Raw genomic sequence first — 15451 nt, forward strand, 5'->3', positions numbered from 1 at the left:
TAATCGTTAAGTTACCGTGAAGTGTTGTGAGAATTGTTAATTTTACACGTTTAACTGTAGCGTAGTTAGCTGTTAAGGAATATTTTTATTTTACCAATAATCTTACCAACGTTGATTTACTGTAGCTGTATTGTTAGAATAATTGTACTAGAAAATTAGAGATTAAGATGGACAGGGACGTGCGGACGACCAGGATGCATCGGATACTGGCGGAGACCGGGAACAACTTCACAGGATCGGCGAGGATGTACCGAGAGCGATTCCCGGAGGACGGGCAGCCACCGTCGAGGCAGTCTTTTCGAAGGTACGATGTTCGCAATGAAATAATTTTCAGAATTGCATAATCGTGTTAATTTGCACTAGAACTCTATGCAGCTTGCGCGCATTGCCCTGAATAATATATTTTAAACATTTATGCGACATAACTGTCGGCTACGTCAATGTTTTTCCTGCAAGAAGCCGATGCTTGTGAAACTTTGCAACAATGTATGATTCGAGTATGCGAAACTTCATCTCTAGGCTGGCGGCAACGGAGCAGGAGCACGGCGTGCTGAAGCGGGCACGAGAGCAGCGCATCAAGCCGGTGCGGGATGGCCCACTCCGAGCAGCGGTGGAACACGCCATCCAGGAAAACGGAAGACAGAGCCTCAGACGCCTCGCGAGGACACTGCGTACGTTTCTTTTTTCTTCGTTATATTTTTTCTCAATTTAATTTATTCTGAGATGTACGTATGGGGCATTCCGTGCCAAATTCGCTAATTTCAACACTCTCTATTATTGGTTTTCTTGAATTTTTTTGACGCAATAGTGTCTATAAAACTACCGATTGCCGTGCAACATTTTTCCGTGTACCCGCTTCGGGGTGAAGAATATCCAAACCTTTTCCAGGATCTGTGAGAACGCTAAAAAATTCAATTTCGTGTTTTCATCAATTTCAGATCGACCCCGTGATTAGATGATTTTTTAAATATTGCTTCCGGCGTTTCCAGAAATTTCCAACTGACCAGAATTAACCGTATTTTAGTTATTCACATTAAAATCAATGGTGCGCGGGCAACCTGAACTGTTCGTTTCATGCGAGGGGGAAATAATTCGAGATTTGAGTAACACGGTAATTGTTTGAGTTGAATTAATCTGAATAAATTAATGTTGTTTAACCTCATTTTCTTATTTGAAATCAATTCTTTTAAGTGAGGTAGATTCATATGATTCAACTTGATTCGTTTCAATTCATAAATTTCAATTCTTGATAATTCACGCTAATTCAAGTGAGGTTGAAAAGTTTTGAATTCGTTCTATCGCATTTCCAATTAATTCAAATTATTTTTCTTAACTCTACTTCATTTCACATTTTTATTTAATTTTTACTCTCTGTAAACATATAATTCTGGCATGAACCCAAAGTTATTTGAATATGGGCTATTCCGCGTCAACCGAATCAGTCATGTCTCAGATATTTTTTTAATTTGACATGTGGATTATGTGGGAGGATTTAGATTTTTGTGCCAAAGCGCGAATCTCATAATGCAAAATTCGATTTTTTATTAACAATAACAAATTAGACTCCCATTTTTTTCAAAAATTCATAACTTTGGCAAAAAATTAGATACAATATATTTTTTTTTCAAATCACGCGGCAAGCTCCATAGAATTTAAAAAAAAATACGAAACGGTAAAAAAAAGTTGTTATCAATTGTTTATTTGACAATTAATTTTTCAAAGATTTTTAAAACAGTGACTGACACGATCAAAAAATTTCTTTATAATTCTGACATGTTCCTTGAACTGTACTACAACCTGTGAATTAATTCCAGAGGGGTGTTTTTCTTCGTTTTCGAGTAAAAAATCATTAAAGGTGTCGATGCACGTGAAATTGCGGCGCGCCGAGTCTCTACGTATTGGCGGGCGGCCGGTTGCCGTCCACCGCTACCCCGCGGTGGCCTCGTAGCGTTATTTTAGAGTCATTTTCACAATGTAGGACATGATTGAAGAATCTGAAAAAAATACTGTAGCTTCACAAGGCCTGCTCAAAGCGATAAGTGAAGTTTCAGGAATGTGTTTTTCACCGTCTTTTTATTACAGAGATTCAAAATAACGGTTACACACCATGAAAGGGCACATAAATGATAATAATTACATAACTTGCTACTTATTTTAAAATAAAAACACATTCTTGAAACTTCACTTATCGCTTTGAGCAGGCCTTGTGAAGGTACAGTATTTTTTTCAGATTCTCCAATCGTGTCCTACATCGTGAAAATGACTGAAATAACGCTGCGACGCCACCGCGGTGTAGCGGTGGACGGCAACCGGCCGCCCGCCATTACATAGAGACTCGGCGCGCCGCAATTTCACGCGCATCGACACCTTTAATGATTTTTAACTCGGAAACGAAAAAAAAAACCTCTCTGGAATTAATTCACAGGTTGTAGTACAGTTCAAGGAACATGTCGAAATTTAAAAAAAATTTTTTGATCGTGTCAGTCACTGTTTTAAAAATCTTTGAAAAATTAATTGTTAAATAAACAATTGATAACAACTTTTTTTTACCGTTTCGTATTTTTTTTTAATTATATGGAGCTTTCCGCGTGATTTAGAAAAAAATATATTGTATCTAATTCTTTGCCAAAGTTATGAATTTTTGAAAAAAATGGGAGTCTAATTTGTTATTGTTAATAAAAAATCGAATTTTGCATTATGAGATTCGCGCTTTGGCACAAGAATCCAACTTCTCCCGCACAATCCACATGCCAAATTAAAAAAATATCTGAGAGATGACTGATCCGGTTGACGCGGAATAGCCCATATACTTGATTTAATTTTCCGTAATTCAGTTGTGTCTCAGTTAATTCTCAACATTTCAGTTATATTCAGTGATTCAGTTAATTCTCATTAATCAAGTTATTTTACATTCATCCAGGTGAATTGTAATTAAGCCGAAAATCCATTGACTCGTCAGTTCGGCGAGATATTTCCCCGTCGGTTTGATGCGAAATTTTATTACCAAGTCATACCTCGTTCTGTTGGGTGAGATTTATTAGAGACGAGATAATCATGGACACAAATTCAACGTATATTTAGGGGTCAATGCGATAATTGTCTCTTCGTGCTTTCTAAAAGGAGTAATTAATTCCCTACAGAGGTTCCTCGAGAATCTGTGAGAAAAATCGCACGCGAGCTGAACCGTCCGTTCAAGTACCAGCCGGTGCAAAAGCTGTGCCCAGGTGATGCCGAACGAAGACTGACGTACTGTCGCTGGGGACTGGAGCGTCTGCAGGAGGATCCCGATTTCTTCAGGAAGGTGTGCTTCACGGACGAAGCGCTGTTCACGAACCTCGAACTCGTCAACAAGCAGAACTGTCGTTGGTGGGCTCCGGAAAACCCACACTGGATCGTCGAACAGGACAACCAGCACCGTTGGAAGCTCCACGTCTGGGTTGGAGTATTACAGGACAGGATCCTCGGGCCCATTTTCCTCGACGGAAATCTCACGTCAGCCAAGTACACGACCGTACTCACCGAGGAACTCCCCCGCCTGATGGACGGAAACCCCATCCGTATGGACCAGGTTTGGTGGCAGCAGGACGGGGCCCCTGCCCACAACAGTAACGCGAACAAGGCAATCCTGGACGCCATGTTCCCGGAGCGCTGGATCGGTACGAGAGGTCCGGTTAGGTGGCCAGCGCGCTCACCAGATCTCACCGTCTGTGATTTCTGGTTCTGGAGTAGAGTCAAGGAAATCGTCTACGAACGGGCCCCCACAACAAAACACAACATGCGCCACCGCATCGCCGAAGCGTGTGCCGCTATTCCTGTTAGGGAGATGCAACGGGTGCGAGGGTCGATCCGGAAACGGCTCGCACTCACTGTCCAGCAGAACGGAGGGCACATCGAGCATCTCCTCAGGCAACGGAACCAGGAATGAAATGTGAGATATGAATCTTTTTACAAATCTTCAATGATTGACAACGCGAAACTGTCATGAATTATTATTATTGTTATTTAGAGGGTTAAAAAAAAATCCTCAGATGTGTGAAAATAATATAACAGAAGTGGTGGGACGTCAAAACTCTCTTTGTTTGCTACCGCACACAAAACTGTATATGATGTTTGAATAACATAGGAATCGTTATCATCAAAAAGGCACCTCGTATTTTTCTTATTGTGCTGTTTAATGTTGAAAATAGGTTAGACGATAGTCCCGTGGGATCTCGAGGATAAGCAAGGTACGGCTATTGGCGGACACGAAGAGCTGGCAAAATCAGACGTGAAACGCAAGACAAGTTTCTTTTTATTAAACGCTCGTATTAAACACTACAAAACTCTAATGATTGATTCTTATTGCGAAGAAATTTGAGCTTCAGCGTTTCTGTAATGCGAGAATGGTGTCACGAAAATCGTAAAAAGTCGAGTGCACATTCGTTTGTTTTTGATGCACGTTAAACTGCATCTGTAGTTTCAAAAATGTCAAATCTAATTTTATCAAAATATGTGCCTCGTATTTTTCTAATCCTCATATTTGATTCTCAAAAACAGATGCGACGACAGTTCCGTGTGGTGTGGACGACAGCTAGGAATGGCTTTTGGCGGACGATAACACAGAACGAGACGAGAAATGAAATGCAAGACAAGTTTCTTTCTATTAAACGCTCGTATTAAACACTACAAAACTCTAATGATTGATTCTTATTGCGAAGAAATTTGAGCTTCAGCGTTTCTGTAATGCGAGAATGGTGTCACGAAAATCGTAAAAAGTCGAGTGCACATTCGTTTGTTTTTGATGCACGTTAAACTGCATCTGTAGTTTCAAAAATGTCAAATCTAATTTTATCAAAATATGTGCCTCGTATTTTTCTAATCCTCATATTTGATTCTCAAAAACAGATGCGACGACAGTTCCGTGTGGTGTGGACGACAGCTAGGAATGGCTTTTGGCGGACGATAACACAGAACGAGACGAGAAATGAAATGCAAGACAAGTTTCTTTCTATTAAACGCTCGTATTAAACACTACAAAACTCTAATGATTGATTCTTATTGCGAAGAAATTTGAGCTTCAGCGTTTCTGTAATGCGAGAATGGTGTCACGAAAATCGTAAAAAGTCGAGTGCACATTCGTTTGTTTTTGATGCACGTTAAACTGCATCTGTAGTTTCAAAAATGTCAAATCTAATTTTATCAAAATATGTGCCTCGTATTTTTCTAATCCTCATATTTGATTCTCAAAAACAGATGCGACGACAGTTCCGTGTGGTGTGGACGACAGCTAGGAATGGCTTTTGGCGGACGATAACACAGAACGAGACGAGAAATGAAATGCAAGACAAGTTTCTTTCTATTAAACGCTCGTATTAAACACTACAAAACTCTAATTATTGATTCTTATTGCGAAGAAATTTGAGCTTCAGCGTTTCTGTAATGCGAGAATAGTGTCACGAAAATCGTAAAGAGTCGAGTGCACATTCGTTTGTTTTTGATGCACGTTAAACTGCATCTGTAGTTTCAAAAATGTCAAATCTAATTTTATCAAAATATGTGCCTCGTATTTTTCTAATCCTCATATTTGATTCTCAAAAACAGATGCGACGACAGTTCCGTGTGGTGTGAACGACAGCTAGGAATGGCTTTTGGCGGACGATAACACAGAACGAGACGAGAAATGAAATGCAAGACAAGTTTCTTTCTATTAAACGCTCGTATTAAACACTACAAAACTCTAATGATTGATTCTTATTGCAAAGAAATTTGAGCTTCAGCGTTTCTGTAATGCGAGAATAGTGTCACGAAAATCGTAAAAAGTCGAGTGTACATTCGCTTGTTTTTGATGCACGTTAAACTGCATCTGTAGTTTCAAAAATGTCGAATCAAATTTTATCAAAATATGTGCCTCGTATTTTTCTAATCCTCATATTTGATTCTCAAAAACAGATGCGACGACAATTCCGTGTGGTGTGGACGACAGCTAGGAATGGCTTTTGGCGGACGATAACACAGAACGAGACCAGAAATGAAATACAAGACAAGTTTCTTTTTACTACAGGCTCGTATTGAATACTACTGAACTCTAATGAATCTTATTGCAAATAAGCCTGAGTTTCAGCGTTTCTGTAACGCGAGAATGGTGTCACGAAAATGGTGAAAAGTCTAGTTCACATCCGTTTGTTAGATTTAATTTCATCAAAATATTTGCCTCGTATTGTTCTAATCGTGATATTTGATTCTCAAAAACAGGTACGACGACAGTTCCGTGGGATGTGGACGACAGCAAGGAACGGTTTTTGGTGGTGGTTTTAGTGGGTATTCTGTAAGGCGAGTCCCACACTCCTGGGAGTGACGGTACCCTACCTAGGGTGGTCCATAAAGGATTTCCCCACCGATTTGGCCATACGCAAAGAAAAAAAAAAAAAAAAAAAAAAAAATAAAGAAATAAGTAAATGAATGAATAAATAAATGAATGAATCAATGAATGAATTAATGAATAAATAAATGAATGAATCAATGAATAATTAACTCAATGAATGAATGAATGAATCGATGAATAATTAAATGAATGAATGAATGAATGAATAAATAAATAAATAAATAAATAAATTAAATAATTATAAATAATTATATGTACACGCACGAATACAGTATCTCAGATCACGTCGATTCAGAAATTTAAACTTGTATGTCGAGGTGGTGCACTCGTGATCTGTGAAAAAATACACCATATACAATAATGCTGCGTCCGTTTCATAATGCATTAAATTTTCAGTAAATAATGCTTTAATTCAATGTCTTCAACAAAATGTTGTGTAGCTACATTATGAAACTGCGACTACAGTCGCAATTAAAACAAAGAAACGAATAAATGCGTTAATCAAACGAATTCACGGAACACTTTTCAAATTGTCCTGAAAGTAACAGCACCGAGTAGCGGAAAACGATCTGTTGGTAATACTTTTACACTAAATGGTCACTAATTTTGATAAGATAATTATCATTTTTAAATTGTCATCAAGTACGGTTAAGCATAGGGTACGACGTGTGGGTTGACAATGTGCAAATGGCCGCCGTCACAGAGATTATGTACAAGAGTCGGAAAGAAACGAACCGAGCACTCTTCAAAATTATCTTAGACAACGATAGTTTGACAGAGATGAGTCCAACCGGGAAAGGCAAACACAAAGCAATGCCGGAGAATATTTATTACGCAGTGAAAAGTAATTACGCATTATTCAATGTATAGAAATGTAGCGGGCAACATTGCAAATATTATGCCCGCGTCCCTGTAAATTTCAGCATTCGTTGAAAAAATTTTCAGCGAGGAGGACGGATTAACATAAGAGGAGTATCGAAGGTGCATAATTCTGTTGTGCAATACTATGCGCGATCCGAAAAAATAACGGATTCCCGAATTTACGCATTGTACATATTTTGAACGAAACAAAATATTTCATTGCACATGTAAAAACCAATCAAACATTTGTATTACCATATCTGTAAGGAATTGTATAGAATTAAGTATCAAATCTCTGCATCGGTTTACAAACTCAATATTAGTTTGCTAATTATGGTCATTGACGAACTGTCATTGAATTGAAATGGAAAGTGAAGCGTAGCGATCGCATTTACGAAAAAATACTGTCTTTGTCGCCCACGAAATGGAAAAATCACAGGTAAAAGGTAGATGAATCATAACCTGACGATTATTCCTTCATGCTTCTACTTCTGTCATAACATCGGCCATACTTTCGCCGTACTTTAACGATACCTCAGCCTGTCGTGCTTCGTACATACTTATGTCATCTGGATAAGAATAGTACGATTTTCGTATTGAAGTAAAGAGCAATGCAAGGGTTTCGTTCTAAACAAATGCGAGTCATTTCGTTCTTACGCATTACGTATCAATTTGTCGGACAATTAACGAAATTCCAGAATGCAACGGCATATTTTCATCGAAAATAATTTCGAACCGTGGTTTACTGACCCCGGTTTGATCATTGCGTGAAAATAACGCTGGGTCGTGGCAATATTGCGCTCATTGTTACTACTAGAATCACAGAAAAGTCGGCCACCCATGTGCTTTGTTGCCGCGGAAATATTCGACGTACGAAAGTAAATACACGGTGTCAGAATTAACCAATTTTCGCGCATCGTTCTCCAGAATATAAATAAACTGACCTAGAATTTTGCGACGAACAAGCAATACACTGTCAAAATTCGGGTGGATTCTGTTCGTTTCTTCAAATCATTTTTGTGTAAAATAAGAGTGATAAGCCTTTGTCAATAATGCTGCACTTTGACGGAATCGGGATGATTCGATGATCATTTTCGAAAGAATTTCAATTTTTGCGCTACATCATCTCGACGTCGCCGCGTCGGCAAACGGTAATAGCGGGATCTTGATCGGCCGGATCGGCCACGCGCGAGCGTTCGCTAACCTCCGTGCTACAACGGTTGTCACTGGCAACCGATGATAACAAAATGCTTGTTAACCTCCCGTTATGCTGCTTTCGTGTAATTATCATTGATAATTTTAAATGCGGACGTTTTTGTCACGCTTCTCTCAATGCAGATATTTTCAAACTACTAATCTTGCTGCTCGCCTAGCTGCAAACAGAGAAAGTCAGTCCAACGAAACTCATCGCGCAGAATCGTCAATGACATATCGTATACCGCTACCTGGACTCGGGTGAAGTTGGCGCTGGTCGATTTTGCCAGATATTTCAATTCCACCTGTTCCGCCAGTTAGTACCGAATTTTCGACAAAAACTTCGAATTTTGAGATTTATTTCTGGGTGATTGGTTTGACGAATCCCGGAAAATTTTTGATATCCGCGCTCAGGATTTTGCGTATTTTCAGAAAAAAAAATTAAACCCTATTTTTGTTCTCGAAATCGAAAAATTTTTTTTCGCGCGCAAAAACGGCTGTTTCTAAAAAAATTTCGACTTCACTATCGGAGAGATCGTTGCAAATCCTTCAAAAATCATGCAAAAAATTTCTCAAATTATCACACGGCTAGATTTTGGAGGGGGGTGGCCACCTTATCGTGGTCACCCTGTATATATATATATATATATATAAATATATATAATATAATTTTTAATTTTCTTGTAAAAAAAGAAAACTTTTTGAAAATAATTTTTTTTTCACATTATTCAAATTTTTTTAACATTATATATAATCATTAGAAAAATCCTATACATTTTTTAATTATCTGCTTATATATCAATTAAAATATGAATATTATTCATTAGAAAAATGCCATTTAATTTACTTCATGAATTGTAATTCGGAACATTTATACAGTGAAGTAAAACTTATTATGAAATTCAAAGAAAGCATGCAGATAGATGAATTATTATTTATTCGATTTCTCATTTTTAATTTTCGAAAATTAATTATTCTCCAATTTGAGAAAAATAATTTATTTAAATGAATCATTTTTCATTTTATTGAATTATTTAACTCAATTACCTCCATTTATGTTCAATAATATTGATGTATAATATTAATGTATTATAATAATGTATATTAATAACGTGTATGTATATATATATATTATAATATTCAATTTACTTTCAAAAAAAGAGAAATTCAAAAAAAAAAAATTTTTCTCACATTATTGTTACGTCCGTAATTAGAATTACTCCTGAGCGGTAAGAGTAAACTAGTTGGCTTCGCTTTTAAGTTCCAGGACAACCGGAAATCAGGATGAGGATCGAATAACGTAGGGTTTGTTTGAGATATTACTAATATATTTATTCCGAGGAAGTTCAGATGACGGTAAAAACGAAGTGTGCTGTATGAAGCTATGTAAGAAGTCCAGATGTGACGTTGTTGAGAGTTAGAATAGAAGTGTCCCTCGAGACGTGAAACGTACGGGTGCAGAAAAGGTGTGACAATGCTAGGAATAGGGAATGGAATTTGATGAGTAAGCGTGATAGTGAATAGCGTGAGACTACGTAGAGATAAGAGGACAGGACAGAGACCATGAGATTAATGTAAGAACTGTGGGAGAGTTAGCGAGTAGGAAAAATAGAGAGAGGTGGTATGCTGGACGTGACACCCCCCGTCAGAGGGAGCATAGCGGTAGGTATGGTTCCGAATATGGGAAGCAAGAAGGTGGAAATGTGAAACATGATTTTAAAGTATGTGGTTAAAATTAGTTTCACAATTTATCTTATTATAGGTAGTGTATGGTTTATATTCTGGATTACGTATGAGCGTAAGGCATATAGTTATAATACTACGGTTACATAATGTTGTTTAAAGCTAGGCGCCTAGGGTTAATGCGCATGGAAGCGGGTTAGTATATTTAAGACTAAACAACAATGATATCTTTGATTAGCTGGGTACTAAGTAATACTATATTATTATTTTTTTTTTTTTTGATATATCGAGATACAGAGTTTGACTTATTCGTACAATGATATCGGTTATGAGTGTAGATATATTTTGGGCTAATTGTAAACTAAGGGTATAAAATCGTCACTACAATCATTTTAGTGCAGTAGTGTACACAAGTATTTATTTTACTCATGTCCGTTTGACAGCGCAACAGCAGATCTTGATAGCAATACAGTAATTGCCTATTTGTAATAAGGTTTTCGTAAGGTGGGTGGGTTTAAAGGAAGCGGAGGTGGTGTGTGAGGAACTGCATGATGGGTTTCTACTTCGTTGGGAATGGGTAGGACAGAAGAAGTAGGCGGGTGAATAATATCTAGCTCGATTGGATTGTCATACCCTGTTTGTATGGCTCTAAATGTCTGGTTCGTTTTTTTTTGTTTTACAATGTGTGCACAAAGTAATGACCTTGCCGAGGCATGAGTGACGGTAGAATAAGTATAGGGTTGCGAGAGATAGCAAACCTACACCGCTGTAAGTAAGAGCGTCCTTGATGTGAAACATATAACGCTGTGTGCGGTGGTGTGTGCTGATATCAGTAGCTTGTTTCACGATATCCTGCAGCGATAGTCCGGTATTGGCCAAGGCATGCACATTTATGTGCGAGGTTTTGTGGAGTGGGGGGATTGCAATTGAGGATAAATTTGTGGTTTCATTTCAATTAAGGTTTTTGTACATCCGGTCCAGATCGAGGGTAAAGTTCGGGATGTATGAGTGGGTTTCCGATGAGGTCGAATACCTAGTTGTGGAGAGTGTTACCCCACCTGTGTGACCGGTGCACTTGTTATTCAGCCGTAATATTCCGGCTCCTGAAATGGTGATTCGCGAGATGTGGTCGTTCGGACATAATATATGTACGGTTTCTGGTTTTGCTGAAGAAAATATCCAAGCATTGACAACGGAAAGTTCCGTCCAATATGTGCCCACGAAAGATGTTAGTCTAACGTCGCAATTTTTTGTTACTGATTGTGAGGAGTGGAGAAACAAGTCGACTTCGCATAGCTTGTGGATTCCGCTGTGAAATAGTGGTTGACTTTGTCTGCAAATGTATCTGTTTTGCGTTAGGATACATTTGTTGATTTTCGGTTCGGATAGCTGGAAGTATGACGCTCCATTTAGTGTTATTGCTATGTAGTCGCTGCCAGGTTGAATGTAAGCGAATTTGTTATTTGCAGAGTCGTATGTCTGTCTAACGGGGACGGGAAGCAGTCGGTACAGGTCAAAAGCCTTGGAGTTGAGCAACGGAATAGATATCACATAAAGCAGTCTGGGTTCGTAATACGCTATGTCGATTTTAGAGATTCGAATCAGTTCTTCAGCGTAATTTGGATCCATTGGAATAGGAAACTCTATTTGTGGTCTGAGTGACTGGATATGTTTAAGACTGGAAATAATTTGTTCTGGTGATAGAATTTTAGGGTGGACGATACCTTTTTGAGCGAAGAGGATAGCGTTTACTAAGCTGGACAGGTCAAGTTCGTATTCGTTCAAGTGTCGGTCCAGGTCAATTAGTCGGTTAAGTAAAGTCGTTCTGAAGGTATTGTTGGCGATTAAGGCTCTTGAAATAGCTGCATCAGTCGAGAGGGCCGTGACTGTCTTACGAGCTTCGCATTTCCCGCTTAAAATACACGTAAACTTCAATTTTTTTCTTTAAAACATCTACAGTTCAGAGGCATTCTATGGTGTAGTCTAGGACGTCAGTAGGTTTTCTTCGGAATGAAATTCTCTAGAAAAGTGCTCATTGCGGTGAAGTCGTAACTCACACCGGCGAAGTCGTATGGGCCACCCAAACCCAATTTTTTCATGAAATTCTTGTCTTTTTGCCCGTATCTCGTAAATAACAAGAGCTACAAAAAAAAAATATCCAACAAATTTGTAGGAAATTTAATTTCCTACAAAAAAGTTCCAAAAAACCAAATTGCTAACATCGATATTTATTGAGATATTGGGCTTTTAAGGTGACGAAGTATAGAATTTTCATGAATTATTGAGTCATGTCGAATTATTGATTGTCGAATATTTTTTTGTTTTGTAGCTCTTGTAATTGTAATGACAAGAATTGTAATTGTAATGACAAGAATTGTAATTGTTAAAGCTACAAAACAAAAAAATATTCGACAATCAATAATTCGACAATTTAACTCGATAATTCATGAAAATTCCATACTTCCTCACCTTAAAAGCCCAATATCTCAATAAATATCGATGTTAGCAATTTGGTTTTTTGAGACTTTTTTGTAGAACATTAAATTTCCTACAAATTTGTTATATATTTTTTTTTTGTAGCTCTTGTTATTCACGAGATACGGGCAAAAAGACAAGAATATCATGAAAAAATTGGGTTTGGGTGGCCCATACGACTTCGCCGGTGTGAGTTACGACTTCACCGCAATGAGCACTTTTGTAGAGCATTTCATTCTGAAGAAAACCTACTGACGTCCTAGACTACACCATAGAATGCCTCTGAACTGTAGGTGTTTTCAAGAAAAAAATTAAAGTTTACGTGTATTTTAAGCGGGAAATCTTTACATGCCTTGGGCGAGCACTTAATATTAATATTAAGGGCTCATTCTTTTAGGGAATTTTTTTTGTTGTATTTTCAACAAAATTTCACGATGGGACCGAAAAAAAAAAATATAGTCCAAAAAAAAGCACCCTAATATATATATATATATATATATATATATATATATATATATAGATATACAGGGTGTCCCTAAATTGCCTCCCACGGACTAGCCAGCATAATACCTCGTTAAAATCCAACCGAGAATTTCTTTTCCGGAAGCTCGTCCGACGCATAGTTTTTGAATTATAAGCGATGGCGCTAGGCCAATCAGAGTGCACCATTTCATCTAGATTTGCCGCCACGGAAATTGCTGTTTTGTTCGACTGGGTGAATTATTATTATTCGCTTACGAATTAAATATCGGCACCTCCCCTCTCTCGCTGCTGTATCCCTTATTCTTGAGGATGCGCTTCTGTTTACACACATAAGTGTGCGCCCATGGATGTGCGGCCGGCAGCGTGTGCCGCGGCAACAATACCGAGGTCAGCGCCCGAGAAGGGGTACAGCAGCGAGAGGGGGGAGGTGCCGATATTTAATTCGTAAACGAATAATAATAATTCACCCAGACGAACAAAACAGCAATTTCCGTGGCGGTAAATCTAGATGAAATGGTGCACTCTGATTGGCCTAGCGCTATCGCTTATAATTCAAAGACTATGCGTCAGACGAGCTTCCGGAAAAGAAATTCTCGGTTGGATTTTAACAAGGTATCATGATGGCTAGTCCGTGGGAGGCAATTTAGGGACACCCTGTATATGTATATATATAGATCTGTATTATAACTAATATTTTTATGTGTTGAGGGTCAAACGATAGAAACGATAATTGGTTACCCTACGGCGCAGTCACTAACCTGAAGAATTAGATAGAGAGAGAGGTAATAAGAGAGAAAGATACGATTGTTGGGCGCCAGACGCACATGCGTCAAAAATAGATAATTAGAGAAACAGACAAAGGTGAAGGTAAAGGTAATAGGTAAAGATAAGGTCAGGTTCTACGACGGTTTTGCACAGTTTGCTCAGATAGACAAGGTAATGGTAGAGGGGCGGAGTCGAATCCAATAGATAAAATAAGAAACAGGTGAAGCAGAAATAATATCAAATATATTAAGTAAGAAGCGATAAGTTTAATGACAAGCAAGTAGCTGAAAAGGTTAATTACGATAAATGCGATAATTAACAATATTTACAGCCAGAGAAAGGTTAAGCGAGAGAGTTAACAAATAACGGAACGTTTTCCGAATAAGCGGGAAATATGCGCAAGCTCGCGATACTAAAGGTAATGATTAACACGGTTTTAAGATAGATAGGCAGAACAGAAAAGATAAACTGTACTTAAATTAAGCGGTAAGCAAATAAATCATAAAATATAAGAAGCGATTATAAACACATGCGAAATACAACAATTGTAATAGTTATCACATAAAATATAGAGAATAACAGATACTACGTAGCCTCTAGTTTGCGGTAAGTGCGAGAGAAAGAGAGATAATATTCGGTACGATAAAAGGCAATTCAAGATAAGACAAACAATATTCAAGATAATTAATATGCAACATACGCCAAACCAAAGAGACTGCGGACAGCTACGATCAGCGATATTAGCGAAGAAAATAATGAAAAAGATGTTATGCGATACGGCACAATACTCCAATGTCAAATGAACGACGAGCGGGACCGCGCAGCGATATAAGATCGCTCCCGCGGTACACTCACTAAGATACGATAATCAACGATAATAGGTAAAGAGATAGATAGAAACTAATCAGAGAAAATATAACAATATAGCAATGCTCAGTAGCTAAGATAAAAATTGATCCTTCAACGGAACGCGCTGCTAGACAGCGATATTAGACACTCAAATATTCCAGAAGAGAAAGATAATAAAATAAAGCAATAGTCACTACAATGCGTAAGTAATAGTCAATCAGTCGCGAAGTTACTTGCAATAAGACAGAGAAAGGGACATGATGAAAGATAAGAGAGAATAAGGTACGAGCCCAGGTGGCTCAAGCAGACCAACTGCAAGATAAAGAGAAAAGATACGAGCCCAATTGGCTCAAGCAGACCAACTGCAAGGTAAAGAGAGAAAGAGATAAAGGTGAAGGTACGATATATTGCAAGTAATCTCGCGGCTACACAAAATAGAAAAGGAACCTCACTTACGTAAAAGAAGATATAGCAGGTATTAGCGAATGCGGTATAATAGCGAGAACTAAGTATGGTGATAGCAGTAATGGCACTAAATATGACGATAGCACGTCGTTGCGATTCAGGAACTTAACGTAGAGTGACGAGATGATCGATGATCCTGATTTTCGTCGAGCTGCTGTCACGTGATTCTTCCTCAAATTGGCGGTATTTTAATTGGACCAGCAGGTCGCGTAGGCCTGGTCCACGGGTAGGCGGCGATAATCCCTCGCCGCTTGTTTTTCTTTTCCCTCGACGACAGGTATCGAGGTATCGGGACGTCGGAAGGTGGTTAGAGAT

The sequence above is a fragment of the Neodiprion virginianus genome, chromosome 6 (genome assembly GCF_021901495.1).
Source record: "Neodiprion virginianus isolate iyNeoVirg1 chromosome 6, iyNeoVirg1.1, whole genome shotgun sequence".
NCBI classification, from domain to species: Eukaryota; Metazoa; Arthropoda; class Insecta; order Hymenoptera; family Diprionidae; genus Neodiprion; species Neodiprion virginianus.